The following is a 24477-nucleotide window of genomic DNA, read 5'->3' on the forward strand; positions in this document are numbered from 1 at the left end:
TTTTGATTTAGGAACTGCTAAACGAGAATAGAGTATTAATACAAATTATAGTTTGTTATGTAAATGTATCATAAACTATACCTATTATAGTTTATCACAACAAGGGTAGTAGTAGTGTTCATAAACAATAATTGTCATAGTTTACCAAATGTTTGTGTATAACGGATGTAAACTTTGTTTATAAAAATTAATTATTTACCATACTTGTGAAGGTAAAAATCCATTTGTTTTCTGATGTATGTCTAATTACCAAGACAAAATAACTTATAATGTAATAATATATGATTACATAATGATATACACCTTGCTCAACGAGTTACAAGGCGTAAATGAAATTGATGGTATTTTTCTAGTAATAACGTTTCTGTTACTGTTCTTAGAAAATTTATAGAAAAATCATCAAAGGTCTAAATCAAAAACCGCAAATTCTGAGAGTTTATAAAGTGTGTCTAGTTTGTTCATAAATTTTCTCATGATTTTTAGTGATCTCCAACTTGTGTGAAAATATTCATATTCACAGACTGGTCCGGTTTTGTTTCTGAAATGATAGACAGTTTTGTAAAAATCACCATAAATCGTAGAAAAATCATATGGTGATGTGCAAGTAGTCATTTTAAAGGTATGAACCTGAACTATATGTGTCTGAAACAGTTTTGAAAACTAAAATGTTTAAGTTGACCAAAACAGTCCGTGAATGGAGTTAATTTAAAAGGAGTTTGGAAATTTCTTATTGTAACTCGAGCTGAGTCAATTTAAAAGGAGTTTATTGTTTTAGGATGATAAAGTATTATATGTGTGCTTTTATACTCCCTGTTTTATCCTTGGTATTACCCCTATGAATATTTTATAGTTAGCGAGTTCCATCATTACGAATGTTTCAACAAATTTTGACGAAATTTGCATTATAAGTCCTACCAGTTCTTTTATAGTCGCTTGGCGTAAACTAGTCGTATATCATTAAGATTGCAAGGGCATTCGTCGTCACCACAGGTTTAATCTATTACGATGACTTGTTGTCGTTATAGGTTTTTAACAAGAGCCAACGACATACCTATAGCGACACACAAGTCATAATTTGCATGTGTGAAGACTTGGAGTACTTTCTAACTGGTTCATGTGTAAAGACTTGGAGTATTTTCTAATGAAAAGTGTGCTACTGGGGAAATTGGAAACTGATACGTAGCTTCAAAGTCAAGAATATGCAGTAGGCATGTGATGCATTAAATGCATGAGGCACACAAGTCATAATTTGCAGCAACAGATACGTATATGTGTGTGAATTGAAGAAGAAGGTTACGGATCAAAGAATATATATATTCATTTTCTCTTCATTTGTTAGATACACAATAACCATAACATCATAGACTATATATATTCAATTTCGTTTGTAATTTTCACTAGTTTATATTCCGCGAGTGTTACCGAAATCATTTATCAATTTTTCAGAAGTGCTTAACTTGTTTTGTTGCATTCCCAACAATTTGCTATTTATTACTTCTCCCACTTCACTTATATAAATCATCACATTCTTACCGCGACTTTTAACTTCTCCCTCACAAATGGATCCACCTGCAGATCATCAAAACCCCATAGATGACCTCGATTGGTTTCAGTACTTTGATCATCAAGATCTTTTCAGGTATATATAAACGTCACTCATTACACCATCTTTCGCACAGAAAAGTGATTTTGTCGACATTGATCAAAACATGGTTTGGATTTGTAGGGATCAAAAAGAGTCTTTCATCGTGTTGGATTTGATTATCTTGAGTTTTTTTTTTTGGATTTTTGCAGTGGTGACATGCTCGACCATCAAGATTACGAGTTGTCGGAAAAATTACATGAAGTGCTCGATCAAAACGTTTCCACAGTACTTAACAAAGATCAAAACATCATTTCTAGAAATGAGTTTCACGATTTTGATCCCCTTGAAGACATAAGCTTATGGGATTGTTGGGAGGATGGTAATTTACCATTGGTTAGTTTCAGTGAAGACTGTAAATCTGGTGGTGAGGCTACATGTAGTTCTAGTGCTGCCACCACTGATCACGGTGGCCGGAAGATGGCAAAGAGATTGAGACCATTGGAGTTTGAAGAGATAGAGAAGTACTTTGAGATGCCGATAATCATGGCAGCAAAGGAACTAGGGATAGGGTTAACAGTGTTGAAGAAAAGATGCAGAGAGCTAAACATAAACAGATGGCCTCATAGAAAACTTAAGAGCCTTCAATCCCTCATTCAAAATGCCAAGGTAAAATACGATAATAACCTTCTATACATTACTCATGCATGTATGCATGCACTTGGTAACCAAAGTAGTTTTGGTATTTTCTAAAATTTTAATTATTAGTTTCTTTATAACATAAACATAGGCCCTAGGCATATGCCACATCAAATCAATTGATTTACTACGATTTCCTGATTTATATTTATATAAACTTAACTCATTGTAATTTTTTTTTGTGAACTCACACGAAAAAATATATTACATCTACCTTTAAAAAACTAGGAGTTGGGATTAAAGGAGGAGATAGAGACGTTAGAAGGGCACAAGAAGATGATGGAGAAATTGCCAGATATGGAATTGACAGAAGGAACAAAGAAGCTTAGGCAAACTTGCTTCAAAGCTATTTATAAGAAGAGAGGACTTAACAATCCTTAGTCCTTACCTTTTCTTTTAGCCATTTTGTTATAATTAGTGGATTTTAATCTACATTGTATGTGTTTTTCTCTTGATAGTTTGATACCCTTTTCAGTTTCATTGTGTTTATCTATTGATTTTTAATGCAGAAAATTTTGTATAATTTGGGTATTATAGTTTGTATTATGTATTTAACTATATTCTAGATTGCCGACACGACTACGCCGACGACTCTATACCAGAGGTCTTTATAAATAGACTTATGAATTTAGTAGGAATAATTTGATTATAATCTTGTGATTTGTTCCATGTCTGATCCACTCCTAAGATTCACTCGACATGCCCCCAGTTATGTGTAATTAAAATTTTATTAGACTGTTGATCCTAATGAGTCTACCCTAAGTCCACAACCAAACAAGGAACAAGAAGTAGAGCAATAGTCATAGATTCTGAGTCTATAATATCTTTAATTATGTATAACGTTGGCGTATGCACTCAGTTATCATAGGCCTACTAATAGAGGTCTTTAGTTTTCACATAAGTTGGTTATAGTATCACCAAATACTCCTATAATATTTTTAGGTGTTTAGATTCGATTCTTAAAGTATTCCCTGTAGGATGTAGTTAGGTTGTTAGATTTGTTTCCCATTATGACTATCCCCCAGTATATGCAAGTCACTCCTCGGACAGATATAGTTGATCAGTCTATATCCTTCCCAGACTTGATTCACATATACCAAGGCATACAGCCTCTCCCTTTGCCCGTTTTTTCTAGGTTCCACCATGTGAGAGCATGACCTTGGAGGCACCCTGTAGCATGACGGACCATCAGGTCCTCAGGACACTCGCTATGGATGAAAGTACTCTCCATTTCTTCAATCCATGTGAGGAGTGCGGTGGCACCCTCGATGCCTTTGAAGTAAGGCGGATTGCAGTTATGAAAGTGCTTGAACGAGTAACGAGGAGTGGTTGCTGGAGCTTGTGGCTGAAGAGAATGAAGTTGGGTTGCAATTGTTGGGATGATGTTTGCTACCTCCTTGGCGATAAGGGCAGCTAGCCTTCAGTTGTTGCGAGCAGCGTATGGGGGTCGTAATGCTATCTACGAGAAACACGCATATGGACTTGTGAGTTATTTGTAAATTGATTATGGAAGTAAAGTTTTTAGACATTGTTGGGTAAAATAATTATAAAACACTTGTTGGGCCATGGTTAGGAGTGTTGGGCACCTTTTGGGCTTTCCATGGTTACTAAATGTGAAACATGTAGCACTTGCGTGGGCCCCTACAAAACTAAGTTTTCACATGTCTTTCCCACTTCTAGGCCCATTAGGGAACTTAATAGTCCAATGAGTTGGCCATTTTGGAGTGTATCATTTTGGATACGTTTGATAAGGTCAGGTATTTTGATGGCTCAAAAGTAATGTGAATGACGCACTTTGGCCTATAGGTTTGGGAACTCTCGCCTTTGGTCCCCAGGTAAGCAAACTGGTCCCTCAGTTGATTGGGATGTATACGAATGCTTGCCTAGTCAGGACTTTCGGGCTACCGGCACCTCCCCCTTCCAGTTACTACACGTCCATTAGTATGATCCTACCCAACTAGAGTGGATGACTTTGAATTTCCTATGAGCTCTAAGGAATATATATGTATATACATTTTTTTTAAAACCACTTGAATATGTGTGTGATTTTCAGAGAAAGAGGAGAATATTCACCAGTGTATGCACACATATAAGCGTCAGGAGTAATACGTATGCACTTAAGGGAGCAATTAACACATAAAGGTATTCCTAGGATTTTCTAAGTGTGAATTGCATGCAGTTGTGTGTCCATTTTATAAACTAGCATACGAGAGGACCCTAGAGGCTATAGACTAGGTCAAGGCAATTAACCTAATTCCCTATAGTCAAGGGCTCTGATACCAATCTGTCACACCCCGATCCTTGTCGGAATCGATCAAGGTGTGATATATTGTTCAAAGTCTCATGACAACTATGTTATAATATGATTAGATTCAATTAAGTACTAAGTATGCAAACAAGATCCACAACATACAAATACAAATCCAAATACGAACAACATTTATTACATCAAATTTAAATAGTCTTGTGGATTTCTAAGGCACAACCTATTTTTCATCAACTTCATTCTTCAAATCTGCATCATGGGTAAAAACAGGTCAACTACGAGAGTTGGTGAGTAATCTAATTTTAGTAGAGAAAATTTGTGAAGTTGAAACATTTATAATTTGAAATTTGTTTTCTTTTGAAGTCGGCAAACAATTGTATTTGAGATAACGGTTTATAAATCCAAAATTGATTAACAAATGATAACAACAACAACAAGTCCTCACCCTATATATACATATGTATATATATATATATAAATATATATATATATATATATATATATATATATATATATATATATATATATATATAGGATGGAGCATCTAATCATCATACACACTCAACCACGTGCGATCAATCACCTTAGCGTCCCAAGGCGGGGTGGTCAACCCAATAGCGCTATTATTGTCCATAACGTACCTCAAGAATATGGGCATAGTCATGGAGATTAGACTAAAAATGGTAATGCACTACAAGTACATGTAGCGTAAACAAACAATAGTTATACAATTAATGACTCACGTATAAATGTCCCAACAATGTCTCAATTGTGATAAAACAATAAAATGAAGTTGGAACATATTAGAACCACATGATACCCCCAAAAGTATTGAAAATTATAAAATATGGGGTAGATTACTCACATTAGTCCCAAAATGAAATGCGTGTGTCGTACGATAGACGGTTCGGGTCAAAATGGCGTAGAACCTAATATAATTAATAGTTTTGGTTTAGGAACTGCTAAACGAGAATAGAGTATTAATACAAATTACAGTTTGTTATGTAAATGTATCATAAACTATACCTATTATAGTTTATCACAACAAGGGTAGTAGTAGTGTTCATAAACTATAATTGTCATAGTTTACCAAATGTTTGTGTATAACAGATGTAAACTTTGTTTATAAAAATTAATTATTTACCATACTTGTGAAGGTAAAAATCCATTTGTTTTCTGATGTATGTCTAATTACCAAGACAAAATGACATATAATGTAATAATATATGATTACATAATGATATACACCTTGCTCAACGAGTTACAAGGCGTAAATGAAATTGATGGTATTTTTCTAGTAATAACGTTTCTATTACTGTTCTTAGAAAATTTATAGAAAAATCATCAAAGGTCTAAATCAAAAACCGCAAATTCTGAGAGTTTAGAAAGTGTGTCTGGTTTGTTCATAAATTTTCTCATGATTTTTAGTGATCTCCAACTTGTGTGAAAATATTCATATTCACAGACTGGTCCGGTTTTGTTTCTGAAATGATAGACAGTTTTGTAAAAATCACCATAAATCGTAGAAAAATCATATGGTGATGTGCAAGTAGTAATTTTAAAGGTATGAACCTGAAATATATGCGTCTGAAACAGTTTTGAAAACTAAAATGTTTAAGTTGACCAAAACAGTCCGTGAATGGAGTTAAACGTTTCTGTTGAAGACTGTTAAATGAGTTTAGTTGTGTTTTTGGTGTTTTAACTTGTATTCCCCCCCCCCTTAAAACTTAAGAAAAACATGAAAATATAGGGGTATGAACTCACCTTATGTGTTATTAGAGGATGGATGTTGGAGAAGAGAAGTGTTCAACCCAAGAACACTTAGAAGATGCCTTGACGAATCGAGAACCTAACATGAAGGTGACGATGTTTGTGTAAGATTCTTATGATTTTGAGTAGAAGGATGTGTAATAATCATAAGAAGAATGAATTATACTTACCAAGAGTGGAAGAAAGCTTGATAATCAGCCTTGGAAGTCTTGGAATTGAGAGAGAATTTGGAGTGTGATCCTTGGAGGAAAATGAGAGAATGAAAGAAGTATGAAGGGATGGGTTTTTATACTTAGACAAGGAGTGGGGCTGGTCATGTAGTGGGTATGAGTTGGTCATGTAGTGGGTAAGAGCTGGTCATGTAGTGGGAAAGAGTTGGCCATGTAGTGGGTGTGAGTGGTGGCATGTGACATAAAGTAAAGTAAAGTCATCTTTCCACCTCAAACACCTCCCCCACTAATTATTGGTATGAATGGCCCTAAAAACGTGGGGATTACTGAAATATAGAGTTCTAACTGTAAAAATAAAGTTTTTGGTGAAAATCCCGCGTTAAAATGATGAAAAACGGGCCTAAAACAAAGTTGTAGTCGAAAAACCGGACAAATTATGACACGCAAAAATGCATGTCGTCTTCTTTTATGACGGAGGCTTCCTTGATACTCATTGCGTGTCATCAACACGCGCGTCGTAAGGTTACGACAGACAAATGTGTGTCGTCTTCCTTTATGACAGGGACTTCGGTCCTGAAGCTTCAGTTTTGGGTCCTTAAGCCTATTTTACCCGTTTTTACCCCGTTTCAAGTGGTTTTTGACCCAGTTAAGGGTCGGGATGGCCCGAATGATTACAAAAATTTAAAGGAACTTTTGAGAGAGATTTGGGAGAGATTCGGGAGAGATTTGGGAGAGATTTTAATAGAGAGAGGTTGAGTGAAAGAGATTGTGAGAGGTTTCGTTTGTGATCTTTTTGAGTGTCCGGCTTCGCAACGAAAGGTCCATAAACCCCGTTAAGCCATGATTTAGTGTCTTACACAATCCCGATGATTGTGCAATAGTGTTTTATCGCTTTGGTTCGTTGTTTAGCACTGTTAAGGCTAAGGAAAATCAAACACATGAATTTTTCAAATGATGTTTTCTCATTGAAATAGCGAATTGTATAATGTAAACCCTAACATACAAGGGTTAATGGAGTTGACCGGTTTGACTTGTTGACTTTGTTTGACTTTGACTTGACCGAAATTTGACGGTTGTCACATAGGGGCTCCAGATCTGAATGGATCTAAGCTTGGGACGTCCTTGTCCCCATAAATCTAGCTTTTGAACCAAAACTCAAACAAAAGGGACATGAGGAGATCTAAGAGGTTGATGAGCAAGGTCAAGACTTGATTACCAGAAACTGATGAGATTGAGAAGCTACTTCTGGATCTACAATCCTCTTCTTGATTCCTCCAAGCTTTTCTCCTTCTTCAAGCTTCCAAGTAGACCACACACACTCCAAAAATGGCTTACAATCACAAGAAAGGCACTAGGGTTTCGTGGGTGAGAGTTTGGGGTCTGGGGGTTGAAGATGAGGCTGAGGGGATGAGAATATGAGGCTTAAATATGGCACCAAGTTCCGAAATTAGGGTTTCCCAACCCAGACCAGACTCGCCGAGTCAGTCCCCCGACTCGCCAAGTCGGCCACTTAATCCGCGACACGAAACTCGCTCCTACTCGTCGAGTTCTTCCTTGGACTCGACGAGTTGACTCCTTGACTTAGGGTTTTCCTTTCCATTCTTGGTATGCTGGATTAGGGGTGTTAAAACTCTCCCCCATATAAACTAGACTTCATCCTCAAAGTCCGCTACGACCAACTATCCTGCAATCTGCTCACAGCATTTCTGCCCGGAGGATACATCTCTTATCGAGTCCGATCCTCGAGGGATCAATCCCATTGACCTTCCGCCCGATCATTTAGCCAAAACTAATCCTTGAAGATAAAAACCTCGAGAGTACTCTGATCACCAGCAATCCTGAGAACATGGCTCTTATCCAGCCGACAATCCCTCCAGTAATCCCCGAGTACTTTCACTTGGCATCCAAGGGGCTCACCCCTTTACTCTGTGCCGCTACGCCCTTCCCAAGGCAATGATACACAATCAACTCCTTTTCCTATCTATGTGAAGGGGATACTCTTCACTGTATCTGCATTTCCAGCCACTCCCAGTGCTGGTCACTTCACTGATACCCACCGAATGCTTCCTCCTACTATATCTCAGTGCTGAACGCCCATCGTAGCGAATGGATTAGATATTTCTTCGAGTAAAAGATTCATCCCTGCAACGGTTAGACTCATACGAGAGCTAGGCAACAGGATCAAACCCTTCCCTCTGAGATTATTCAACCCTGCTGTGAGTGGCGTAGCACCTCTCGGTCAACTAGCTGCTCCACCAAGAATTCTCTTATCGCTATCCCCGACCGAAGGTCCTGATATCCCCTGTCCGCTTTCCAGATGAAATGCGACCACCCCGGTCCCAACTAATCTGCCATTAACTGGTTTACCGGACTCCCACCGGTTACTGAACCCAAGATCAATCGCTCAGTCGCTCCCAGCGACTTCCGAAGTAACTTCGGCTATCTGCAACTGCTCTATCTACTTAGCCACTCTGACCCCATAAGTCCTGGGGTCCTCGATCCCCTATCTTGACCCTACGGTCTCTACCAGGTCCCACCTGCGCTGCTAAAATCTCACGAGCCTCGCCCACGGGTCTCACCCAAACTTTATCTTAGAGCGGTCTCTCCCTCAAGTCTTACTTGTCTTGCTACTATCGCAAGGGCCTCGCCCACGGGTCCCACCCAAACCATACTACTGAGCGACCCTGCCCCCGGTCTCACCTATCTAGGGCTACGCGGGTCCTAAACCATCCTGAATTCTCAACGAACTATCCTTTCTCGATCTCTATCAGGCTGACTAGGAGATACGGGCCCTCGCCCATATTCCTCTAACTAGCTACTAGTGAATGCTGCGGCTACACCCACAGACTTACAACACCCTAACACTATCTTACTGCTAGAAAATGCTATGGCTATACCCACAGCCTTACTACTCTTCCCGCTCTGTCTAACTGCTGGAGATTGCTACGGCGACCCCGTAGTCTTACATCCTGACTAAACTCGCATCCTGCCGCGAAAATCTCCCACCTAGTTCCCACCCAGGGATCATCTACCGCGAATACACGAACTCAATGTTGGGAAGTTTCCCAAAATCCCAACTCATGTGCTCCTCTATCCCAACAGCCATTGGGGCTGCTTTCCTTCCCAACAAAGTTGCAAACTAATCCCAATTTGCACTTACTCCTGCTCCTGACCTCTAGGATAGTTCTCCCCCACTTCAATTCGACTAGACCCTTACAGATCCCAGCTTGGGAAGGATTCCCAATCCTTCTCTCCATCTAAAGGGTCGATCTGCTGACAACCAACACTTACTACCGCTAGAGCCCCAAAACTAACCAATACCGAATCTGAGCCACTCTTGAAGACTAGTAGAACACCTCCCGAGCCCCATTCACACTTGCTACATTGACAGCATCCTGAGAACCTCCTCTACAATGGAACAACTTCTAACTACTACTCTAAAATCCAAGGTATGCAGATGGCATATAACTTAACCATAATCAGGAAACATAGTACCAAAGCACACTACTAACATCAATGTAGTACCATAACAAATAAATTACAGATAAAAGCTGGTAGGGAATAGAAAGATACGCACCTGCCACATCAGGGGCTGCTCGCGTCTCCTCGGCGATCAACTGTAATGCCCTGCTCCCTACTGTAGGTGCCTCTGCTCGGCCATGACGGCCGCCGGTGATCCTCAAAGTTGCAGGATCAGGTGCCATCACCTGTCCTGCTGGAAACAAACTCGGACACTGGGCCTTCTTGTGGCCCCTCTGGTTGTAATGGAAACATATCAGGTCTGATCCCTGAGTGGTAGTAGCAGTATAATCCCTTCTGAAATGACCAGTCCGACCGCACTTGAAGCAGCCAAAATCACCACCACTACCACCCCTGCACGCACCCTCATGCGTCCTGCCACACTTGCCACAACGACTGCGGTCCTGATAATCCCTCGATCTTACATCTGACCCCTTGGGTCTCTTTCCTGAACCTGCGACTACCTGAACCTCCTCCGGCTTCCTCTTCCTGAGGTGCTCCAGATGGATCTCCCTCTCCCTGGCCTGAGCAATCATATCCTCCAGCGTCTTGCAGCTGGACCTACTCACAAACTCACTGATGTCACTCCTCAGCATCTCATGATATCGGGCCTTCTTCATCTCCTCGTCCGCGACATACTGTGGAATAAGAAGAGCCCTCTCCCTGAACTTGGCGGTGATCTCCTCCACTGTCTCTGTGATCTGTCGCAAATCCTGAAACTCTCGTGCTAACTGTTGCACCTCAATCACTGGTGCAAACTCGGCCTTGAACTTGGTCGAGAAATCACTCCATGTCATCGCGTCCAACGCGACATCATCTCTAATGGCATGTCCAACCTCCTCCCACCAATCCCGTGCTCTGTCCTTCAGAAGACATGAGGCAAGTCGGACCTTGTCCCGCTCGGGACATCGGCTCGTACGAAAAGCGTTGGCAACATCAGCCAACCACCTGCTGCTAGCAATAGGGTCCCTAGCCCCATGATAATCCGGAGCTCCACAAGCTCTGAACTCTCGGAATGTCAGCGACCGCGCCCCCATCATGGCCATTATCTCAGTACGAAAAACTCCCAACTTCTCATTCAAAAGCTCCAAAATACCCTCCTTGACCGAACCAAAGATCACAGGAGTTTGGTCTAGAATACTGCGCGTAACCTCAGCTGAAATAAACTCCCTCATCCGCTCCTCAAGCTGCCTGTGACAACCATCAAATTTCGGTCAAGTCAAAGTCAAACAAAGTCAACAAGTCAAACCGGTCAACTCCATTAACCCTTGTATGTTAGGGTTTACATTATACAATTCGCTATTTCAATGAGAAAACATCATTTGAAAAATTCATGTGTTTGATTTTCCTTAGCCTTAACAGTGCTAAACAACGAACCAAAGCGATAAAACACTATTGCACAATCATCGGGATTGTGTAAGACACTAAATCATGGCTTAACGGGGTTTATGGACCTTTCGTTGCGAAGCCGGACACTCAAAAAGATCACAAACGAAACCTCTCACAATCTCTTTCACTCAACCTCTCTCTATTAAAATCTCTCCCAAATCTCTCTCAAAAGTTCCTTTAAATTTTTGTAATCATTCGGGACATCCCGACCCTTAACTGGGTCAAAAACCACTTGAAACGGGGTAAAAACGGGTAAAATAGGCTTAAGGACCCAAAACTGAAGCTTCAGGACCGAAGTCCCTGTCATAAAGGAAGACGACACACATTTGTCTGTCGTAACCTTACGACGCGCGTGTTGATGACACGCAATGAGTATCAAGGAAGCCTCCGTCATAAAAGAAGACGACATGCATTTTTGCGTGTCATAATATTTCCGGTTTTTCGACTACGACTTCGTTTTAGGCCCGTTTTTCATCATTTTAACGCGGGATTTTCACCAAAAACTTTATTTTTACAGTTAGAACTCTATATTTCAGTAATCCCCACGTTTTTAGGGCCATTCATACCAATAATTAGTGGGGGAGGTGCTTGAGGTGGAAAGATGACTTTACTTTACTTTATGTCACATGCCACCACTCACACCCACTACATGGCCAACTCTTTCCCACTACATGACCAGCTCTTACCCACTACATGACCAACTCATACCCACTACATGACCAGCCCCACTCCTTGTCTAAGTATAAAAACCCATCCCTTCATACTTCTTTCATTCTCTCATTTTCCTCCAAGGATCACACTCCAAATTCTCTCACCATTCTCTCTCAATTCCAAGACTTCCAAGGCTGATTATCAAGCTTTCTTCCACTCTTGGTAAGTATAATTCATTCTTCTTATGATTATTACACATCCTTCTACTCAAAATCATAAGAATCTTACACAAACATCGTCACCTTCATGTTAGGTTCTCGATTCGTCAAGGCATCTTCTAAGTGTTCTTGGGTTGAACACTTCTCTTCTCCAACATGCATCCTCTAATAACACATAAGGTGAGTTCATACCCCTATATTTTCATGTTTTTCTTAAGTTTTAAGGGGGGGAATGCAAGTTAAAACACCAAAAACACAACTAAACTCATTTAACAATCTTCAACAGAAACGTTTAACTCCATTCACGGACTGTTTCGGTCAACTTAACCACTTTAGTTTTCAAAACTGTTTCAGACTCATATAGTTCAGGTTCATACCTTTAAAATGACTACTTGCACATCACCATATGATTTTTCTACGATTTATGGTGATTTTTACAAAACTGTCTATCATTTCAGAAACAAAACCGGACCAGTCTGTGAATATGAATATTTTCACACAAGTTGGAGATCACTAAAAATCATGAGAAAATTTATGAACAAACCAGACACACTTTCTAAACTCTCAGAATTTGCGGTTTTTGATTTAGACCTTTGATGATTTTTCTATAAATTTTCTAAAAACAGTAATAGAAACGTTATTACTAGAAAAATACCATCAATTTCATTTACGCCTTGTAACTCGTTGAGCAAGGTGTATATCATTATGTAATCATATATTATTACATTATATGTCATTTTGTCTTGGTAATTAGACATACATCAGAAAACAAATGGATTTTTACCTTCACAAGTATGGTAAATAATTAATTTTTATAAACAAAGTTTACATCCGTTATACACAAACATTTGGTAAACTATGACAATTATAGTTTATGAACACTACTACTACCCTTGTTGTGATAAACTATAATAGGTATAGTTTATGATACATTTACATAACAAACTATAATTTGTATTAATACTCTATTCTCGTTTAGCAGTTCCTAAACCAAAACTATTAATTATATTAGGTTCTACGCCATTTTGACCCGAACCGTCTATCGTACGACACACGCATTTCATTTTGGGACTAATGTGAGTAATCTACCCCATATTTTATAATTTTCAATACTTTTGGGGGTATCATGTGGTTCTAATATGTTCCAACTTCATTTTATTGTTTTATCACAATTGAGACATTGTTGGGACATTTATACGTGAGTCATTAATTGTATAACTATTGTTTGTTTACGCTACATGTACTTGTAGTGCATTACCATTTTTAGTCTAATCTCCATGACTATGCCCGTATTCTTGAGGTACGTTATGGACAATAATAGCGCTATTGGGTTGACCACCCCGCCTTGGGACGCTAAGGTGATTGATCGCACGTGGTTGAGTGTGTATGATGATTAGATGCTCCATCCTATATATATATTATATATATATATATATATATATATATATATATATATATATATATAGGGTGAGGACTTATTGTTGTTGTTATCATTTGTTAATCAATTTTGGATTTATAAACCGTTATCTCAAATACAATTGTTTGCCGACTTCAAAAGAAAACAAATTTCAAATTATAAATGTTTCAACTTCACAAATTTTCTCTACTAAAATTAGATTACTCACCAACTCTCGTAGTTGACCTGTTTTTACCCATGATGCAGATTTGAAGAATGAAGTTGATGAAAAATAGGTTGTGCCTTAGAAATCCACAAGACTATTTAAATTTGATGTAATAAATGTTGTTCGTATTTGGATTTGTATTTGTATGTTGTGGATCTTGTTTGCATACTTAGTACTTAATTGAATCTAATCATATTATAACATAGTTGTCATGAGACTTTGAACAATATATCACGCCTTGATCGATTCCGACAAGGATCGGGGTGTGACAGATTGGTAGCAGAGCCCTTGACTATAGGGAATTAGGTTAATTGCCTTGACCTAGTCTATAGCCTCTAGGGTCCTCTCGTATGCTAGTTTATAAAATGCACACACAACTGCATGCAATTCACACTTAGAAAATCCTAGGAATACCTTTATGTGTTAATTGCTCCCTTAAGTGCATACGTATTACTCCTGACGCTTATATGTGTGCATACACTGGTGAATATTCTCCTCTTTCTCTGAAAATCACACACATATTCAAGTGGTTTTAAAAAAAAATGTATATACATATATATTCCTTAGAGCTCATAGGAAATTCAAAGTCATCCACTCTAGTTGGGTAGGATCATAGTAATGGACGCGTAGTAACTGGAAGGGGGAGGTGCCGGTAGCCCGAAAGTCCTGAATAGGCAAGCATTCGTATACATCCCAATCAACTGAGGGACCAGTTTGCTTACCTGGGGACCAAAGGCGAGAGTTCCCAAACCTATAGGCCAAAGCGCGTCATTCACATTACTTTTGAGCCATCAAAATACCCGACCTTATCAAACGTATCTAAAATGATACACTCCAAAATGGCCAACTCATTGGACTATTAAGTTCCCTAATGGGCCTAGAAGTGGGAAAGACATGTGAAAACTTAGTTTTGTGGGGGCCCACGCAAGTGCTACATGTTTCACATTTAGTAACCATGGAAAGCCCAAAAGGTGCCCAACACTCCTAACCATGGCCCAACAAGTGTTTTACAATTATTTTACCCAACAATGTCTAAAAACTTTATTTCCATAATCAATTTACAAATGACTCACAAGTCCATATGCGTGTTTCTCGTAGATAGCATTACGACCCCCATACGCTGCTCGCAACAACCGAAGGCTAGCTGCCCTTATCGCCAAGGAGGTAGCAAACATCATCCCAACAATTGCAACCCAACTTCATTCTCTTCAGCCACAAGCTCCAGCAACCACTCCTCGTTACTCGTTCAAGCACTTTCGTAACTGCAATCCGCCTTACTTCAAAGGCATTGAGGGTGCCACCGCACTCCTCACATGGATTGAAGAAATGGAGAGTACTTTCATCCATAGCGAGTGTCCTGAGGACCTGATGGTCCGTCATGCTACAGGGTGCCTCCAAGGTCATGCTCTCACATGGTGGAACCTAGAAAAAACGGGCAAAGGGAGAGGCTGTATGCCTTGGTATATGTGAATCAAGTCTGGGAAGGATATAGCCTGATCAACTATATCTGTCCGAGGAGTGACTTGCATATACTGGGGGATAGTCATAATGGGAAACAAATCTAACAACCTAACTACATCCTACAGGGAATACTTTAAGAATCGAATCTAAACACCTAAAAATATTATAGGAGTATTTGGTGATACTATAACCAACTTATGTGAAAACTAAAGACCTCTATTAGTAGGCCTATGATAACTGAGTGCATACGCCAACGTTATACATAATTAAAGATATTATAGACTCAGAATCTATGACTATTGCTCTACTTCTTGTTCCTTGTTTGGTTGTGGACTTAGGGTAGACTCATTAGGATCAACAGTCTAATAAAATTTTAATTACACATAACTGGGGGCATGTCGAGTGAATCTTAGGAGTGGATCAGACATGGAACAAATCACAAGATTATAATCAAATTATTCCTACTAAATTCATAAGTCTATTTATAAAGACCTCTGGTATAGAGTCGTCGGCGTAGTCGTGTCGGCAATCTAGAATATAGTTAAATACATAATACAAACTATAATACCCAAATTATACAAAATTTTCTGCATTAAAAATCAATAGATAAACACAAAGAAACTGAAAAGGGTATCAAACTATCAAGAGAAAAACACATACAATGTAGATTAAAATCCACTAATTATAACAAAATGGCTAAAAGAAAAGGTAAGGACTAAGGATTGTTAAGTCCTCTCTTCTTATAAATAGCTTTGAAGCAAGTTTGCCTAAGCTTCTTTGTTCCTTCTGTCAATTCCATATCTGGCAATTTCTCCATCATCTTCTTGTGCCCTTCTAACGTCTCTATCTCCTCCTTTAATCCCAACTCCTAGTTTTTTTTAAAGGTAGATGTAATATATTTTTTCGTGTGAGTTCACAAAAAAAAATTACAATGAGTTAAGTTTATATAAATATAAATCAGGAAATCGTAGTAAATCAATTGATTTGATGTGGCATATGCCTAGGGCCTATGTTTATGTTATAAAGAAACTAATAATTAAAATTTTAGAAAATACCAAAACTACTTTGGTTACCAAGTGCATGCATACATGCATGAGTAATGTATAGAAGGTTATTATCGTAGTTTACCTTGGCATTTTGAATGAGGGATTGAAGGCTCTTAAGTTTTCTATGAGGCCATCTGTTTATGTTTAGCTCTCTGCATCTTTTCTTCAACACTGTTAACCCTATCCCTAGTTCCTTTGCTGCCATGATTATCGGCATCTCAAAGTACTTCTCTATCTCTTCAAACTCCAATGGTCTCAATCTCTTTGCCATCTTCCGGCCACCGTGATCAGTGGTGGCAGCACTAGAACTACATGTAGCCTCACCACCAGATTTACAGTCTTCACTGAAACTAACCAATGGTAAATTACCATCCTCCCAACAATCCCATAAGCTTATGTCTTCAAGGGGATCAAAATCGTGAAACTTATTTCTAGAAATGATGTTTTGATCTTTGTTAAGTACTGTGGAAACGTTTTGATCGAGCACTTCATGCAATTTTTCCGACAACTCGTAATCTTGATGGTCGAGCATGTCACCACTGCAAAAATCCAAAAAAAAACTCAAGATAATCAAATCCAACACGATGAAAGACTCTTTTTGATCCCTACAAATCCAAACCATGTTTTGATCAATGTCGACAAAATCACTTTTCTGTGCGAAAGATGGTGTAATGAGTGACGTTTATATATACCTGAAAAGATCTTGATGATCAAAGTACTGAAACCAATCGAGGTCATCTATGGGGTTTTGATGATCTGCAGGTGGATCCATTTGTGAGGGAGAAGTTAAAAGTCGCGGTAAGAATGTGATGATTTATATAAGTGAAGTGGGAGAAGTAATTAATAGCAAATTGTTGGGAATGCAACAAAACAAGTTAAGCACTTCTGAAAAATTGATAAATGATTTCGGTAACACTCGCGGAATATAAACTAGTGAAAATTACAAACGAAATTGAATATATATAGTCTATGATGTTATGGTTATTGTGTATCTAACAAATGAAGAGAAAATGAATATATATATTCTTTGATCCGTAACCTTCTTCTTCAATTCACACACATATACGTATCTGTTGCTGCAAATTATGACTTGTGTGCCTCATGCATTTAATGCATCACATGCCTACTGCATATTCTTGACTTTGAAGCTACGTATCAGTTTCCAATTTCCCCAGTAGCACACTTTTCATTAGAAAATACTCCAAGTCTTTACACATGAACCAGTTAGAAAGTACTCCAAGTCTTCACACATGCAAATTATGACTTGTGTGTCGCTATAGGTATGTCGTTGGCTCTTGTTAAAAACCTATAACGACAACAAGTCATCGTAATAGATTAAACCTGTGGTGACGATGAATGCCCTTGCAATCTTAATGATATACGACTAGTTTACGCCAAGCGACTATAAAAGAACTGGTAGGACTTATAATGCAAATTTCGTCAAAATTTGTTGAAACATTCGTAATGATGGAACTCGCTAACTATAAAATATTCATAGGGGTAATACCAAGGATAAAACATGGAGTATAAAAGCACACATATAATACTCTATCATCCTAAAACAATAAACTCCTTTTAAATTGACTCAGCTCAAGTTACAATAAGAAATTTCCAAGGTCGTCATGTGACATCAGGCGGGTTGTTCCTCACCATAATCAATTTCTTGTACTACGAGAAGTTTTCCACATCTTTTTCCAAACTCTTGAAGTCCCAGTCAAAATGCAAATTTCGGGACGAAATTCCCTCTAACGGGGGGATGATGTGACAACCGTCAAATTTCGGTCAAGTCAAAGTCAAACAAAGTCAACAAGTCAAACCGGTCAACTCCATTAACCCTTGTATGTTAGGGTTTACATTATACAATTCGCTATTTCAATGAGAAAACATCATTTGAAAAATTCATGTGTTTGATTTTCCTTAGCCTTAACAGTGCTAAACAACGAACCAAAGCAATAAAACACTATTGCACAATCATCGGGATTGTGTAAGACACTAAATCATGGCTTAACGGGGTTTATGGACCTTTCGTTGCGAAGCCGGACACTCAAAAAGATCACAAACGAAACCTCTCACAATCTCTTTCACTCAACCTCTCTCTATTAAAATCTCTCCCAAATCTCTCCCGAATCTCTCCCAAATCTCTCTCAAAAGTTCCTTTAAATTTTTGTAATCATTCGGGCCATCCCGACCCTTAACTGGGTCAAAAACCACTTGAAACGGGGTAAAAACGGGTAAAATAGGCTTAAGGACCCAAAACTGAAGCTTCAGGACCGAAGTCCCTGTCATAAAGGAAGACGACACACATTTGTCTGTCGTAACCTTACGACGCGCGTGTTGATGACACGCAATGAGTATCAAGGAAGCCTCCGTCATAAAAGAAGACGACATGCATTTTTGCGTGTCATAATATTTCCGGTTTTTCGACTACGACTTCGTTTTAGGCCCGTTTTTCATCATTTTAACGCGGGATTTTCACCAAAAACTTTATTTTTACAGTTAGAACTCTATATTTCAGTAATCCCCACGTTTTTAGGGCCATTCATACCAATAATTAGTGGGGGAGGTGCTTGAGGTGGAAAGATGACTTTACTTTACTTTATGTCACATGCCACCACTCACACCCACTACATGGCCAACTCTTTCCCACTACATGACCAGCTCTTACCCACTACATGACCAACTCATACCCACTACATGACCAGCCCCACTCCTTGTCTAAGTATAAAAACCCATCCCTTCATACTTCTTTCATTCTCTCATTTTCCTCTAAGGATCACACTCCAAATTCTCTCTCAATTCCAAGACTTCCAAGGCTGATTATCAAGCTTTCTTCCACTCTTGGTAAGTATAATTCATTCTTCTTATGATTATTACACATCCTTCTACTCAAAATCATAAGAATCTTACACAAACATCGTCACCTTCATGTTAGGTTCTCGATTCGTCAAGGCATCTTCTAAGTGTTCTTGGGTTGAACACTTCTCTTCTCCAACATCCATCCTCTAATAACACATAAGGTGAGTTCATACCCCTATATTTTCATGTTTTTCTTAAGTTTTAAGGGGGGGGGGGGGGAATACAAGTTAAAACACCAAAAACACAACTAAACTCATTTAACAGTCTTCAACAGAAACGTTTAACTCCATTCACGGACTGTTTTGGTCAACTTAAACATTTTAGTTTTCAAAACTGTTTCAGACACATATATTTCATGTTCATACCTTTAAAATTACTACTTGCACATCACCATATGATTTTTCTACGATTTATGGTGATTTTTACAAAACTGTCTATCATTTCAGAAACAAAACCGGACCAGTCTGTGAATATGAATATTTTCACACAAGTTGGAGATCACTAAAAATCATGAGAAAATTTATGAACAAACCAGACACACTTTCTAAACTCTCAGAATTTGCGGTTTTTGATTTAGACCTTTGATGATTTTTCTATAAATTTTCTAAGAACAGTAATAGAAACGTTATTACTAGAAAAATACCATCAATTTCATTTACGCCTTGTAACTCGTTGAGCAAGGTGTATATCATTATGTAATCATATATTATTACATTATATGTCATTTTGTCTTGGTAATTAGACATACATCAGAAAACAAATGGATTTTTACCTTCACAAGTATGGTAAATAATTAATTTTTATAAACAAAGTTTACATCCGTTATACACAAACATTTGGTAAACTATGACAATTATAGTTTATGAACACTACTACTACCCTTGTTGTGATAAACTATAATAGGTATAGTTTATGATACATTTACATAACAAACTATAATTTGTATTAATACTCTATTCTCGTTTAGCAGTTCCTAAACCAAAACTATTAATTATATTAGGTTCTACGCCATTTTGACCCGAACCGTCTATCGTACGACACACGCATTTCATTTTGGGACTAATGTGAGTAATCTACCCCATATTTTATAATTTTCAATACTTTTGGGGGTATCATGTGGTTCTAATATGTTCCAACTTCATTTTATTGTTTTATCACAATTGAGACATTGTTGGGACATTTATACGTGAGTCATTAATTGTATAACTATTGTTTGTTTACGCTACATGTACTTGTAGTGCATTACCATTTTTAGTCTAATCTCCATGACTATGCCCGTATTCTTGAGGTACGTTATGGACAATAATAGCGCTATTGGGTTGACCACCCCGCCTTGGGACGCTAAGGTGATTGATCGCACGTGGTTGAGTGTGTATGATGATTAGATGCTCCATCCTATATATATATATTTATATATATATATATATATATATATATATATATATATATATATATATATACATATGTATATATAGGGTGAGGACTTATTGTTGTTGTTATCATTTGTTAATCAATTTTGGATTTATAAACCGTTATCTCAAATACAATTGTTTGCCGACTTCAAAAGAAAACAAATTTCAAATTATAAATGTTTCAACTTCACAAATTTTCTCTACTAAAATTAGATTACTCACCAACTCTCGTAGTTGACCTGTTTTTACCCATGATGCAGATTTGAAGAATGAAGTTGATGAAAAATAGGTTGTGCCTTAGAAATCCACAAGACTATTTAAATTTGATGTAATAAATGTTGTTCGTATTTGGATTTGTATTTGTATGTTGTGGATCTTGTTTGCATACTTAGTACTTAATTGAATCTAATCATATTATAACATAGTTGTCATGAGACTTTGAACAATATATCACGCCTTGATCGATTCTGACAAGGATCGGGGTGTGACACTGCCCGCCTCCTGAACCTGAGCCTAATCCCTCTCCGGCGCCCGATCCACCCACTGGTCTCTCACGCAACGTCACCATGCTGAAAACATGCCATAACAACCATCAGAATACACATCACTACCGAGGGATCACACACGCACTACAAGTTCCCTGATTTTATCTCAGCTCTTCTTGAATCGAGTACAGATCCTCTGCTTTCAGTAGTATGGGCCTCTACTACCTTCCACATCTATCCGTACTTTCCTCAAGAATTGCCTCGACTACACCAAGTCCCTTTCACTGCCACTAACACTGCTCCCAACACTACTCTCATCCTAGGCTTGCCCTAGGGTGTCCTTTAACTCACTATCTGCCATCAGCTGCATAAGAAGTTCCAGTTATCTCCCCCTAACTAAATCGCGAATACCATTACATATCATTCAGACTAGATAATTCTTCGAATGAGAGGTCCTACCCTACAACGGTTGGACTCATACAAGAGCTGCGAAATAGGGCTAGACCTAACCTTCTGAAATTATTTAGTCCTTTGCAATATGTAACTTAACATATTTGTTTACTAGTTAATCAGATATAAATAGAACTCCTAATAGCACAAAGCATTCAACATTCGGGCATTGGGAAAGCTAACCACATAATCCAATGAAGTTGTTCTATACTCTAATCAGGAATCTGTACTAGCATGCAACTCATAAAGCTCATACACATATAACAGGCACATAAGGCATCCTCCTAGATCCTTAGTCCTAAACTAGCATGCAATTCTAATACACATATCATAACATAAAGCTGTATGGGTAATTTGGGAGAACTTACTTGAGCTCGGTTGATTGCATGCACCACACCCTTTTTCTCTTTTTCAAAGTTCTTTTCTCTTTTTCAAAGTTCTTTTCTCTTTTCAAAATCCTTTTTCTTTTTCTCAAAGCTCTTTTACAAAAATGATTTTCCTTTGAAAACTTTCATACCAAGTCCTCAGTTTGAGTTCAGACACACCCGCGAGTGTATCCGAATCCCTCAAACCAAGGCTCTGATACCAACTTGTAACATCCTTAAAAATATGGTCCGAAAAATTCATTTTAAATCATTAATAAAAGGCATAATTATCAACCATTTTATTCATAAAAAAAGTGTTATATCCAATCAGAGTATAATCCCAAAACATATTTTTTTATATCAGAGTAAAACATCCCAGGGTAAACAAATAATGGTGTGTGCCATGCGATCACCCCGAGCTCCTCCCTCCGCTACCGGAAGTACCTGAAACCAAAACTGAAAACCGTAAGCACGAAGCTTAGTGATGCGTGAAAATAGCTACACCTAATTTTATATTTATAGCCTAACTAACTTAACTAACTAAATTGCACCTAGGCAGTGTACCTAGTCAAATTATAGAATAGTTAGGTAAGTTGGGTGTCGATCACATGGAACAATTTTGACTGATTAACCTATCTACTATTAAATTAACCTAATTTTCTAGCAAGGATGGGGTTTTATCTAATTTTTCAAGTTTAGATGAACTTAATTTTCTTAACACAAAATTCGATCAATTACTAAAAATACTCCCGTTTATTTCGAATCCACTTCTTCTTTCTGGTTAGCTAACAATTATGGATTATCAAAGTTGGTTATCTAATTTTATATTATATTAGTAATTTAAGTCTAAATTTACCAATATTTAACTTATTCATGTAAAACCATGCATGGTCACACACAATCAAACACAGAACTAGTTATGATTATGAATAAGCTATGTAAGATTTATTAGGCAAACATAATTATGGTCATAACTTATGCTCTCTAACACAGCTAAATTCAATTACTTCAATTACTTACCTAAGATTTGGTCGATCCTAGCTCTAACAATTTAATGTTCACTAAATCACTAGGTGTCAAGTTCATGTAATTTAATTATTACTAAGCTACACATAACATGAATTCAAGTAACTAAAGAATCAAATATTAGCATGCTAGGTATAACAATCAAACACAAGCACAATTCTAACTAATCAAATCCATAATAAATTAGCTAAACCATAAGTCGAAGTTTCATCTAGCTAAACAGGAGTTACTAAATTCAGCTACTCATACTCAAAATCAAACTAAAACAAATCAAAGTAATAGACATGATTAAAGTACCAAACGATTGAACTAATTATGAACTCTCTTCTCCTTGGATGTTAATAGCCAATTCCAGAACTTTTCTTCTTCTCCAAATCGTCTCCAGGAACCCTCCAAGCAGCAAAAAGTCCCCCAAGTCGTAATGGACAAGGATATATATATTTTCTGATTTTTTCCAAGTTCACGTCGTGAATGGATATGTCTCACGACGTGAATAGTGGATTTCTGTGTTAGCTAAGGACTCTTCTTCGCGATGTCAATCTTCTAGAATACTCCTACTCACGTCGTGAACTTTCAATGCTCACGTCGTGAATATAGCAGACTTCGTGGGTTTCTTTTTTTTTTTCTTCTCCAAATCTCCAAAGTTCCATGTTTTATCAATTTTAGTCCCTTTCTTCGAAAATGCTTCTATTTGGCTGCAAAATATAATTTAAGCTTATAAGTACCATTATTCTATGCAAATAACCAAATTATTAATAAAAATGTAAATAAATATTGCCTAAAAATATGTATAAATAAGGCAATATCACTTAGTGAGTTCCCCAACCTACCACATACCACATACGCATAACCACATGCATATAACCACATACTAGGCCCCCGCCCGCTGCATCGGGACTTGCCCGGCATTGGACTAGCTCCGGCATCGGGCCCCACCCGGCATCAGGCCCCGCTCAGTATACAAATCTGTTTCTCTTAGGCCCCGCCTGTCTCTGGGCCCCGCCCGCTAATCACATACAAACATATAACATAACACATAATAAATAGCTAAACATACTCTACTATACTCCTGTTCTAAGGCCTCACCTGACTTGGGCCACACCCCTGTCCTGCTACTGATGAGTCATGGAACCCCGTCCACGCTCCTGCTGATAGTGAGATACGGGCCCCCGCCCACACTCACCTCCCTCCTTACTCGGGCCTCGCCCATGTTCTGCTACTAATGAGATACGGAACCCCATCTATACTCGGCTAGTGATGAGATACGGGACCTCGCCCACACTCACCTCCCTACCAGGCACATACAAGTATCATGCAGAAAACAAGTATAACTAACATACTAACATTCCTCAGGCCTCGCCTAACATCGGATCGTAATCCGGAACATATATCATAGTAATACCTAGGGCTAACCCCCGGGTATTCCTACTATACACAAACATAATGGGCCGACATTGTGGCCGTAGACCCATGCACATAGTAAGGAGACT

At 38.2% G+C, this 24477-nt stretch overlaps 3 long non-coding RNA genes across 3 annotated transcripts; 2 read left to right on the forward strand and 1 right to left on the reverse strand.

Moving 5' to 3' along the window:
- Nucleotides 1-4747: 4747 nt before the first annotated feature.
- Nucleotides 4748-6378, reverse strand: LOC145124440 (uncharacterized). The gene is made up of 3 exons (XR_013715618.1): nucleotides 6312-6378; nucleotides 5413-5476; nucleotides 4748-4796 (listed from the first exon to the last, which is right to left on the reverse strand). It is a non-coding gene; the product is annotated as an uncharacterized LOC145124440 (long non-coding RNA).
- A 5810-nt stretch (nucleotides 6379-12188) lies between these two features.
- Nucleotides 12189-13979, forward strand: LOC145123866 (uncharacterized). Its single transcript, XR_013715376.1, has 4 exons — nucleotides 12189-12268; nucleotides 12360-12444; nucleotides 13277-13340; nucleotides 13928-13979. It is a non-coding gene; the product is annotated as an uncharacterized LOC145123866 (long non-coding RNA).
- Nucleotides 13980-19343: 5364 nt separating this feature from the next.
- On the forward strand, nucleotides 19344-20970 carry LOC145124027 (uncharacterized). The gene is made up of 3 exons (XR_013715437.1): nucleotides 19344-19410; nucleotides 20250-20313; nucleotides 20922-20970. It is a non-coding gene; the product is annotated as an uncharacterized LOC145124027 (long non-coding RNA).
- Nucleotides 20971-24477: the final 3507 nt, after the last annotated feature.

Source organism: Lactuca virosa, chromosome 7 (genome assembly GCF_052849685.1).
Source record: "Lactuca virosa cultivar CGN04683 chromosome 7, Lactuca_virosa_CGN04683_v6, whole genome shotgun sequence".
NCBI lineage: Eukaryota > Viridiplantae > Streptophyta > Magnoliopsida > Asterales > Asteraceae > Lactuca > Lactuca virosa.